This window comes from Mesoplodon bidens (assembly GCF_964165515.1).
Source record: "Mesoplodon bidens genome assembly, chromosome: 3".
NCBI lineage: Eukaryota > Metazoa > Chordata > Mammalia > Artiodactyla > Ziphiidae > Mesoplodon > Mesoplodon bidens.
The window spans coordinates 58777079-58788664 of record NC_138178.1 but is presented as its reverse complement, the minus strand read 5'-3'; positions in this window follow the sequence as shown (position 1 = coordinate 58788664).

The following is an 11586-nucleotide window of genomic DNA, read 5'->3' as shown; positions in this document are numbered from 1 at the left end:
GGTAGCTGTGGCGTGTGAGCTCAGTAGTTGTGGCTCGCGGGCTCTGGATCGCAGGCTCAGTAGTTGTGGCGCATGGCTTAGTTGCTCCATGGCATGTGGGATCTTCCCGGAGCAGGGCTCGAACCCGTGTCCCCTGCATTGGCGGGCGGATTCTTAACCACTGCACCACCAGGGAAGCCCCAGACACCTTATAAAACGTAACTCATATAATCCTTTTTAGGAGATTAGCCCCGCGCATCCATATGACTTGGAGTCTCCCATCTCTCCCTCTGCCCCTCCCTGGCACCTGAGCTTTTAGGGTGCAGGTATAGGAAGTTATTTTCCCAACCAGGCACCTACTCCTCAGGGGGCCGGCCAGCTCCTTCTGGGTGGGCCCAGACTGTCCTCTTCTTTCAAAAGTCTGTCTGAGGGGCTTCCCTGGTGGCGCAGTGGTTGAGAATCTGCCTGCTAATGCAGGGGACACGGGTTCAAGCCCTGGTCTGGGAGGATCCCACGCGCCGTGGAGCAATTAGGCCCGTGAGCCACAACTACTGAGCCTGTGCATCTGGAGCCTGTGCTCCGCAACAAGAGAGGCCGCGATAGGGAGAGGCCCGAGCACCGCGATGAAGAGTGGCCCCCGCTTGCCACAACTAGAGGAAGCCCTCGCACAGAAACGAAGACACAACACAGCAAAAATAAATAAATAAATTACTAAACTCCTACCCCCAACATCTTAAAAAAAAAAAAAAAAAGTCTGTCTGAAGGCAGAACAGTGCCAAAGAGACCCTCAACCCCGCTTAATAGCAGAACGTGGGTCCCTTGCGCGTTCTCGGCTCCCTTGCACCCAACCCTAACTTAAGCCGTCAGAGCCCCTCCCACTCTTATCTCGCCTGTGATGGCGTCATCAGGTCAGGGCTTACAGGTCCACTTTGAGAAAACTGAGGCCGGGAAAGCTGCCAGGACTCACCCCGCAGTGGCGGATCTGGCACGGCACCTCCCGCACACTGTCGGAGCTGCCCTGCTGACAAGGCCCTTTCCCGGGCATCATCTCATCAGGGCTGCAACCATTCGTCTCCTCACACAGAGGCAGAAATGGCCACTCAGGTAGAGCGTGTGGTTGATGGGAACTTCTCGAAGAGCATTCCTTTCAGCCACTGTGTTCACACAAGTGGGCAGTGCTGGTATTAGTTTCCTAGGGCTGCCGTAACAAATTACTACAAACAACAGAAGCTTAATCTCCCACAACCCGGGAGGCTGGAAGCCCCGAATGTAGGTATCAGCAGAAGTACACTCCCTCTGAAGCTTCCACAGGAGGGTGTGTCCACGTCCCTTCCAGCTTCTGGTGGCTGCAGGAGTTCCCGGGTTGTGGAAGCATCACTCCAGTCTCTGCTTCCGTCTTCCCGTGGCCTTCTCCTCTGTCACTGTGTCCTCTCCCCTTTGTGTAAGGACACCAGTCATTGCATTCAGGATGATCTCACCTTGGGATCCTTAATTCCATCTGCAAAGACCCTTTTTCCAAATAAGTCACAGTCACAGGGACTGGAGGTTCGGGGGTGGACTCAACTTTTCAGGGGAGTCCCAAGTGTGCTGTTTTTGTTGGGTGGGGGCTTTATTTGGGGTGGCTTGGGGGGAGCGCACTCACAGAGATTATGAAGGGGGTTTAGCCCACCCTTCCTTGCAGGCACCATTGTTACCCCACAAGGTACCTTCGTTTTCCCCTACTAGCCTCAGAAGGTCTCTGTCCCTGCATCCAAAGATGCCCTAACAAGAAAATGTAACACCTGATCCAGTGGTTCTCAACCCTGGCCAGATGTCAGCATCAGCCACCAATTCAGTGGGAATCTCTGGCGGTGGGCCGAGGTCTTCTGTAAAGCTCCCCAGGTGATTCTGATGTGCAGCCGGGGTGGAGACCCCCAGGTAGTGCAACTCCCTCGGCTGCCTGACTCTGGAGTGACTAGCGAGCCAAGGCCACGTCTGCGTCATCGTCCTGCCCCGAGGTGCCCTGGGATGGCCCAGCACGCAGCAAATATAAATACAAATAAATGTGTGAGGGGGCAGGGGGAGCCCACCCCGACGGCTCCAGCGCCCAGCGATGGCGGTGGATTTTCCCAGCAGCGATGGCACTTGCACTTGCCTGATTTCTGGGCCGCTCATTGCTCACCACTTCCCTGTGTTTCTCCCTCTCCCAGACCCCTGAGCCTGCGGGGCACTGGGGGTGGATGCTGCAGAGCTGGAGGGCAGTCAAGCACTCCAGAAGGGATGGGAAGATGGGAGCTCCTCTGGGCAGCCCCTGGCTTCTGCTGTCAGCCTGAGGCTGCTGACTCTCCTACATGGCTAACGGCCTATAAGGATTGCCCCCCCCCAAAGTGTTGACTGCCCCCAGTGAACCCAGAGATCTCCCTCCCTGACCCCCGGCTCTCTCTCAGCCCCCAGGCACCAGCTCTCTGCAAGCTCTGGGCAAAACCCGGACTCAGCTCTCTTTCAAGAGCCACACAAATATCCATCACCTTTAACCCCGCAATCCCATGCCTGAGAATGCATCCTAAGGGAATAATCCTCAAAGAATGAAAACGCTCTTTGAACAAAGTTTCAGCGTTCTAACAGCAGGAAATGAAGGACCCTACGTGTGCAGCTCTAGAGCGCTGGTAAGCAACAGCGCACCCATTTTAAAAGCTAATTGTTGCACCATGGGAGAGCGCCAGTGATACTCTGTTGAGTGCAAAACTGCACTGGGCAGGAGGCCAGCTGTGAAAAAGTTGTATATGTGCATGTACAAGGGCTGGAGGGGAATTGGGGGGAAAAGAAGGAAAACCGAAACGCCCATTTACTAGGTTTGGGATTGTGGGTGATTATTTTTCTAACTTCTGGTATTGTTGTAATATTGTTTGTGCAATAAATATTTGTATGAGTATATAATAATAGTAATTATTGTTAGTCTTGAGATCAGGAAAGGCTCCTGAAGGCACCTATTCAAAGCAGGTGTAAATGAGCACATGTCCTAATGTGGGCTGCCTCAGTGAAGTATTTGCATTTGAAAGAAGCTAAAGTTTCAGACAAACAGTGGCCTTCAGGCTGGGGCGGTAGAGCTATTTTACAGGCAGGGTAAGGTCCTGCAGTCCCCACCTGTGGATGAGCCCCTGTCTCTGCACGCCCACTCCCGGCAGCCTTCTTTAACTTAGTGTGCCCACTTTATGGGGCAACGGAGGAAGGGAGAGCTTACAGGTTACTCAGCCTCTGAGCATCGCCTCCTCTGCACATTATTTTATCCAATAATAAGAATATCTGTGGGGGCACTTCCCTGGTGGTGCAATGGTTAAGAATCCGCCTGCCAATGCAGGGGACCCGGGTTCAAGCCCTGGTCCGGGAAGATCCCACATGCTGCAGAGCAACTAAGCCCGTGCACAACTACCAAGACTGCGCTCTAGAGCCCACGAGCCACAACTACTGAGCCCATGCGCCACAACTACCGAAGCCCGCGCACCTAGAGACTGTGCTCCACAACTAGAGAAGCCACTGCAATGAAAAAAAAAGCCCATACACCGCAACGAAGAGTAGCCCCCACTCGCCGCAACTAGAGAACTCTGCTGTTCTCGTGCAGCAACAAAGAACCAACACAGCCAAAAATTAAATAAACAAATAAATAAATTTATTAAAAAAAAAAAAAAAGAATATCTGCGGGGTCAAACAGGAACACCCTGACTAGGTTCATGGCTAGTAAAAGGCAGGGCAGAGAGCTGAACCCAGGTGGGTCTCAGCCAAAGGCAAGGGCCTCCTCCCCTGTTTTGGGGTCTTCCCCCTGAGGTGGGGAGGTGACCCAGTGCTGTCCACAGCCACCTCAATGGCAGCCTGGATGGGCAAGGACACTTCTAGAAATAGGGCTGGGAGTGCTGACCCCAGGGAGGAGGGGGGTTGGCACTGGGCCTGAGGCTTTCTTAAAGTCTGGGTGTGGACCTTTTGAAGTTTGCTCTCAGGAAAGGCCGGAGAAGCCCTGCTGTGTTCTCTGTCCCCACCCAGCTCAGGAGCTGTGAGAGGTGGAGACAAAAGTGCTCCCCTGTGCTCTCCCGGGGGCTGACCCACTGGGCAGGGCAGCTCGGGACAGCTGATGAGCCCTGTGACGTACCCGGCTGCTTACGGTGCGGAAGTCCAGATTTACACAAAACATTTAGCAGAGCGAAAAGGCTTCACTTTGACAGGAGGATTTCAAGTGACAGTCATAACCACTGTTTACCAAGCTCTTACTACAGGCCAGGTGCCCAGAGCTCTGTAGACACGGAATCTCATTTGACGCTCATCAAGAGCCACGTCTATCTTTATCGCCATTTCATAGATTGGAAAGTTGAGGTAGTGACTTATACAAGGTCACACAGCCAGGACTCAGGACTGGTCCATCAATTGCTGTGCTACAGTCTTCCTTGGGAACCAGAGGGTACATTTCAATTTCCAAAAATTAAATATATATACAATTTTCCCTGGAGCACATCTGCTCTGAGGTTCACCACAGCATATATCCTACAGGTAACATTGAAAATATGACTCCTATTCACATTAGCCAGCCAATCTTGAGGCTTTCACAGGATCGAGCCTTTGAGAAATGGTCCACTTATGGGAAATCGGGCATGCTTGTAGTCAATTTCCTACATTAGAATACAGGGATGTAGAGATCTATTAGGTATTGTAGGAACAGTGAACTCCTAAAAGAGCAAGTGACTTCCACGAATTAAAGGCTGAGTCTGCATTAGATTGCCATCTGCCCTGCTCGAGTTTCTCCCTCCTCAGAAGTTGTTGTGCAGCTATTTTCGAGGTGGTTTCTGAATGAATACTAGAAAGTCCCTTTGGGTCCAGCCTGTGTCAGACCTAGCCTACATGATTTTTTTTTTTTTTTTGCCTTTTAAAGATTCAAGTGCGATATCTTTCTTCTAACACACAGATCTGGGAATCTGCTAAAAGCAAGTGGTCACCATCGCCTTCACTCTCAAGTAACTTTCTGCACCACAGCTGGGTTTGAGAATACTCCTGAAATCCCTGCTAAAGATTTTAGCATGGGGAGGGAGCTGCTAAGAGAGGGAGAAGATAATTGAGAGCTGTGTAAATATTTAATTTAGCCCCAAGCTAGTATCCTTAAGTACAGAACACTGATGGCTTTATCATAATATTCTCCAGTCTAACTAATGACAAACAGCCCTTTCTCAAGCTCACTTCAAACCCCGGGTCAGAAGACTCCAGGCAGAGCCTCTTTCTGTTACTTGCACACTCTGTGCCCTCTGTCCTCCCAGTCCGCTCCCGCGTTACCCTTCACCTCCCTGGCACGTCCTCACCACCCAGGGCCAAGGGAGGGGTGGGATGGATTGCATCATCTCTGCTTACAGATAGGGAAACTGAGGCTTAAAAGGTCAGCAAAGCTGACCAAGCCCAGGTGTCCTCACCTGGATCCTGAGTATTTTCTGCCCCACCTTGGGGCCCACAGGGAGGCCCTCTGGATCATTGGGGCCCCTATGGCTCCTCCCCCACTCTGAGTTCAGTTCTCTGTAATGAATGAGTAAAGCAAATTGCACAGAGAGAAAGGGTCATGGACTGCCTCACTCTCGCCCAGGACTGCCAGGGCTGGGGGCCAGGGGCCTCTGGGTAATTGCCAGGCAACCAGGCAGAGTCAGCACCCGTCCCACCACCGCAGCCCAGGCCCTGGCTGCAGCTCCCCATTTTGCACCCACCCTCCCTGCCCTCATTCACCCCTCCAGAGCCAGGTACTTCATGCCTTATCTCTGGTTCTCACCACAACCTGAAAACCTGGTGAGGCTGGCATTGCCATTCCACATTGCAGATGAAGTCACTGGGGAGGTGCAGAGTGGTGAGGTGGCTTGTGCAAGCTCGTGCACTTGGCAAATGGCTGAGTAAGGACTTGACCCCAAAATGTGTGTTCTCCAGACACCAAGCTCTCCATCTGGCACCCCAGTCTTCCCCTCACAGCCCTTCCGATCGCGGCTCCGCCTGCCCCAGCGCTTGGTGGGGGCCGCCTGCCAGGCTCCGTCCTGGCTGGTAGAGCCTCAGTTTTGAGCCTCACCTGCCCAACAAACACTGCACCTAGTCACTTGCATTGAAGGATCGATGTGCTGAGAAGCACTGCAGGATCCCATCACCCCGGGGAGCAGGTCAGATGCTCACAGGTGGGCTAGGGCTCACAGGGTAGGGAGGATGAAGTTTCCTCTGTCTCTGATTTCTTTCTTCATTCACTCACTCATTCATTCTTTCTTCAGCTCCTTGCTGAGAATCTGCTCTGTGACAGACGCTGAATAATGGCCCCTCAAAGATGTTCACGTCTTGATCCCAGATCCTGTGAATATGTTACCATACCTGGTGAAAAGGGTTTTGCAGATGTGTTTAAGTAAAGGAGCTCAAGATGGGAAGATTGTCCTGGATTATCAGAGTGGGCCCCTTGTAATCACAGGGTTCTTACAAGAGGGAGGCGGGAGGGTCAGAGGTCAGAGAAAGAGTGTGATGATGGAACTAGAGGTCAGAGGAATGCAGCCACGAGCCAGGGGATGTGAGCAGTCTCTGGAAGCTAGAAAAGTCAAGGAAATGGATTCTCCCCTAGAGTCTCCAGAAGGAACACATCTGTGCTAACACCTTGATTTTAGCCCAGGGAAACTGATTTTGGACTTTTGATCTCCAGAACCATAAGTTAATAAATTTATATTGTTTTAAGCCACTGTGTTTGTGACAATTTGTTATAGCTGTACTAGGAAACTAATACAGATATGAAGATAAATGACATGGGGTTCCTAACCTTGAGGAACCCTTTATGAGGCCCGTGCAGAAGCCCCTGAGGGTTTGTTAAACACAGATTCTGGGCCCTACCCACAGAGTTCCTGTTTCAGTAGACCTGGGGTGTGGTGAGAGTTTGCACTCTGACAAGCTCCCAGGAGATGCTGAGGCGCTGGCTGGGGAACCACACTTTGCCGCTGATGTACAACAGCGGTTCTCAAGTTTTAATGTGCATTCAACTGTCCTGGGGACCTTGTTAACATGCTGGTTCTGAAGTTAATTTGTTCATTTGTTTGTTGCCATGTTAACTGCCTGAACCCTCTTTAGAATGTCAGGTCTGTGAAAGCAGCACCTCTGCCGTTGCTGTTAGAACAGGGCCTGGCAATAGATACTCTATAAACATCTGCTGTTAAGACGGGTGAATGAGCAAGGGTTTGGAGCTTGCAGGAACAGTTTAGGCCAGACATCGTAATGTGGGCGTCCCGGGTGCCCTTGCTGATGCCACAGAATGAATGAAATCCCAGGGGGACAGAATGAAGATCAGAAAGGAAAAGGGGGTGGAAGGGATCCCGGAGGACCCCATCATAGGAGAGGGCTGCAGGAGTATCCACAATGGAGAAGGAGCAGCTAGATGAGAGGGGAGAGCAAGGAGACAGCCAGGGGAGAGGGTATTCAGGAAGGAAGGTCTGCAGTGCCAAGAGCGCAGAGAGCTAGAAGGGGCTTCTGGATGAGGCTATAGGGAGGGAGAACTTCAGCATATACCTCCTGCTATTGGGAGCTGGGGAGGCATCTCCTAGGTGAAGGACTGAATGATTAGGGAGGACTTAAGGGCTCAGCTACTATGCATCCATTTTTTTTCTCTCTTGACTTAGACAATTTGTAAAAGCAATATGTGTATGTTGGGAAATATTTTGGAGAATTCTGAGAAGTATAAATAAGAAAACTGAAATCTTTTATCATTGTCATACCCAGAAATGACCCCTATTTACATTTTTATGCATTTCCATCTTTACTGAATACATGTATGTAATACATAAAATTTTCCTTCAGATTGGGATAAGACTGTTTATATGTTTATATCCTGTTTCTTTTACTTAATACATTGTTCTATAAGTATTTTTCATGTTATTTTGAAGAGCAAAATATAATTTTGAAGGGTAGATAATACACTTTTGCACAAATACACTGTAATTTAACCATACCCTTGTTTTTGAGGATTTTGCATTGTGGTTTTAATTCGAATTACCTTAAGGCAAATGATGCTCAGCATCTTTCATGTGTTTATTTGCCTTATTTCTTCTTTTGCAACGTGTCTGTTGAAATCTTTTGCCTATTTTTGAATTGGCTTATTTCTTTTCCTATTTTTGAGTCCTTTATATATTCTGAGTATAAGTCCTTTGTCAGAGATGTGATTTGTAAATATTTTCTCCCAATGTCCCAGGACATTTTCAGTGTCCTTTGCAGAGCAAAAGTTTTTAATATCGATGAAGTCCAATTTATTATTAATTTTTTTCTTTTAAAGATTATGCTTTTGATATCTAAGAGCTCTTTGCCTAACCCAAAGTCATGAATATTTTCTCTTGTATCTTCTAGAAGTTCTATAGGTTTGCATTTTACATTTAGAACCATGATCCTTTTTGGAGTTAATTTTTGTATAAGATGTGGAGTAAATTTTGTATAAGATGTGGAGTACCTGGTCTTTTTGCTTTTTTTTTTTGTCTTGCAAATACATGTTGAATTGTCCTAATCATTCATGCACTCGTACAAAGCCCGTGAGTGTGCACCCTGGGGCTGGCACATCCCCATTTACACACAGCATGGACACAGGAATTTGCCTTTGCACCACACTCCCACACAAGGGGAGACCATGCTTGGCAAGGAGCGCCCTAGGCTCGGGATCAGATCTCTACCCTGTTTCCAGCCTGCCCCTGACTCTCAGGAAGAAGTTACACCACCTCCCTGGGCCTCACTTTCAACATCTGAAAATGGCAATAACAATCCTTACTTCACTGGGTTGTTGTGACGCTGCAGAGGTGTAACTTGGTAGCAGGATTCTAGACACACACACGAACAAACTGAGGAGTTCTGTAAGGCAAGGAGATGGGTCTGAGCGACAGTTTTGGGTGGAGGGATGGGGTCAGCTTGAATGGGAGAGGAATTTTTTAATGCATTTTTTATGTATTTAAAAATTGAAGTATAGGTAATTTACATGTGTTAGTTTACAAGATATTGAGTATAGTTCCCTGTGCTATACAATAGGTCTTTGTTGTTTACCTATTTTATATAAATCAATAGTAGTGCATGTATGTTAATCCTAAACTCCTAATTTATCTCTCCCCTCACCCCATCCCCTTTGGTAACACAGTTTGTTTTCGGTCTGTGAGTCTATTTCTGTTTTGTAAATAAGTTCATTTGTATCAGTTTTTAAAGTTTCACATATAAATGATATCATATGATCTTTGTCTTTCTCTGACTTACTTCACTTAGTATGATAATCTCTAGGCCCATCCATGTTGTTGCAAATGGCATCATTTCATTATTTTTTATGGCTGAGTAATATTCCATTGTATATATGTGCCACATCTTCTTTACCCATCCATCTGTCAATGGACACTTAGGTTGCTTCCATATCTTGACTATTGTAAATAGTGCTGCTATGAACATTGGGTTGCATATCTCTTTTCAAATTAGAGTTTTCTCTAGATATATGCCCAGGAGTGGGATTGCTAGAGCATGTGGTAGCTCTATTTTTAGTTTTTTAAGGAACCTCCATACTGTTTTCCATGGTGGCTGCACCAATTTACATTCCCACCAACTGTGTGGGACAGGAATTCTTGATGGATTTCCAGGGAGCTGTATCTCTGCAAACCCTGGGAAGCAGCTACAGAGACTGCCTGGGGTTTGTCCTATTCTCTGTTTCCCTGCAGTGAAAAGGGCTTCCATTGCAGTCTGAGGGACTGAGGTTAGACGTTGGGAATAACTTTCCCTCTGGCAGAGGAAGAAGTGAAAAGGGATCACTGAGTTCATGGTGCAGGGAGTAGCTTGGGTCTTTCCTGGTTGTGCCTGTCCAGACTTCCTTCCTTCCCTGAGGGACCCAGCTGGGCCTCTCCAGGCTGGGGTCTGACGCTGAGGCAGGCAATTTGCTGGAGAAGGGCCTCGCTGCCCTGCAGGTGGTGCCCTTGAGCCGGCCCGGGAGGTGGCTCAGTCTGCACCCAGCTCTGCAGCAGCTCGAACGGGCGGCCGGATTCTGGTCCCCACCCTGTGCTCGCAGGGCCTCAGGCTAGGGGTTGCAGGACCCCAGGCCTCAGGCCTGAGTGAGCCAGAAGTAGCTGCTGTAGCATCAATGTGAAGACGGAGAAAACCCTGGGTTTGGGGGCCTCCCACCTGCCCAAAACAGTTCAGGAGCCCCGCCCTGTGGGCCTTTCCAAGGGTGGCGCTCAGTGTGTGGTGACTCAGAAAAACCTGGTACAGATCTTAGTTCTTCCCCTCACTGCCTGAGGACACCCGGGCATGTCCTTAGTTTCTCTGTTTTCCCCCCCAAAAAAGTGAATGATCCGTCCTCCTTCATAGGGCCGTCAGAACACCTAATAAGCACTTAATAAATGTTAGCAATTATTGTTATTCAGCAAACGCGATGTGTCAAAGCGTCAAGAAAGATGATATTGCCAACTAGATGGATATTGAACGCTAGAATCACAAGTGTTTTTATTTTTAGAAAGTATTTAAGAAGATTTAATTATAATTTCAAAAAATTAAATTGAGAATTCCAGGTTTAAGTAAAATTTTGATTTTACATTTTGATATCCATTACTTATCATTTGTATTTGGCCTTTAAAGTTTAATAGATATGTTTAATATTTTAGAAAAAATAAACTTTTTTCACATACATAACTTTTCAAAAAAGTTAATTTTTACAACTGATTTAATTTACATTTCTATGACGAAAATGTATTCAAATTTTATACTCTGGATGTAATTCATTTTATTTTTAATCCCTTGGATCATTGAGAATGAGTGCAAATAGACATGATGGTAGAAAGAGCAATTATGGAAGTGGAACTCAGACAAAAAAAGGCACAAAGAAACAGAAAATCTTGAAAGAGACAGTCTGCTTAAAATTTTAAAAATTGCCAACAACAAGTGAGCAGCTTTCACTGTACCCCTCCCTGTCAAAAACCCCACTTACATGATTACTAGAAACGAAAAAGGAGCTGAATAAACCACCAACGGTGGATAGTCTTCAATAAAGATAATAGGGGACGTTGATGAGATGTTCTTTTTTTTTTTTAAGATTTTATATTTATTTATTTTGGCCAAGCCAGGTCTTAGTTGTGGCAAGTGGATCTTCACTGTGGCATGGGGGACTTTTTAGTTGCAGCAGGCAGGCTTCTTAGTTGCAGCATGCATGCCGGATCCGACCAGGGATCGAACCTGGGCCCCCTGCATTGGGAGGGTGGAGTCTTACCCACTGGACCACCAGGGAAGTCCCCAATAAAATGGTCTTAAAGGCATCAGAGGTAATTTGGACAAGATACAGTAGCACTAGAAGAGTTCAATGAAACAGCAGATGATCCTCAAAGAGCAAACCATGGACTTTGGCAGAAAATGAAAGTATCTTTAAAAGTTTGTTAATTATTTGCTTGCCACTAATAATGTTAGCAAAGGGTTATTTTTAAAAAAACAAACAAATCTAAATTGGCTGTGTCATTTTTTAAAAGACTAAAAATATTTTTAAATGTTTAGAGAAAATGTTTTTATAAGTAGAACCTTCATATATAATATGCAGTAAAAGTAATATTCCAATAAAATGTAAGGAAACTAGAAAGCAGAAAGAAAACGCTCATATGA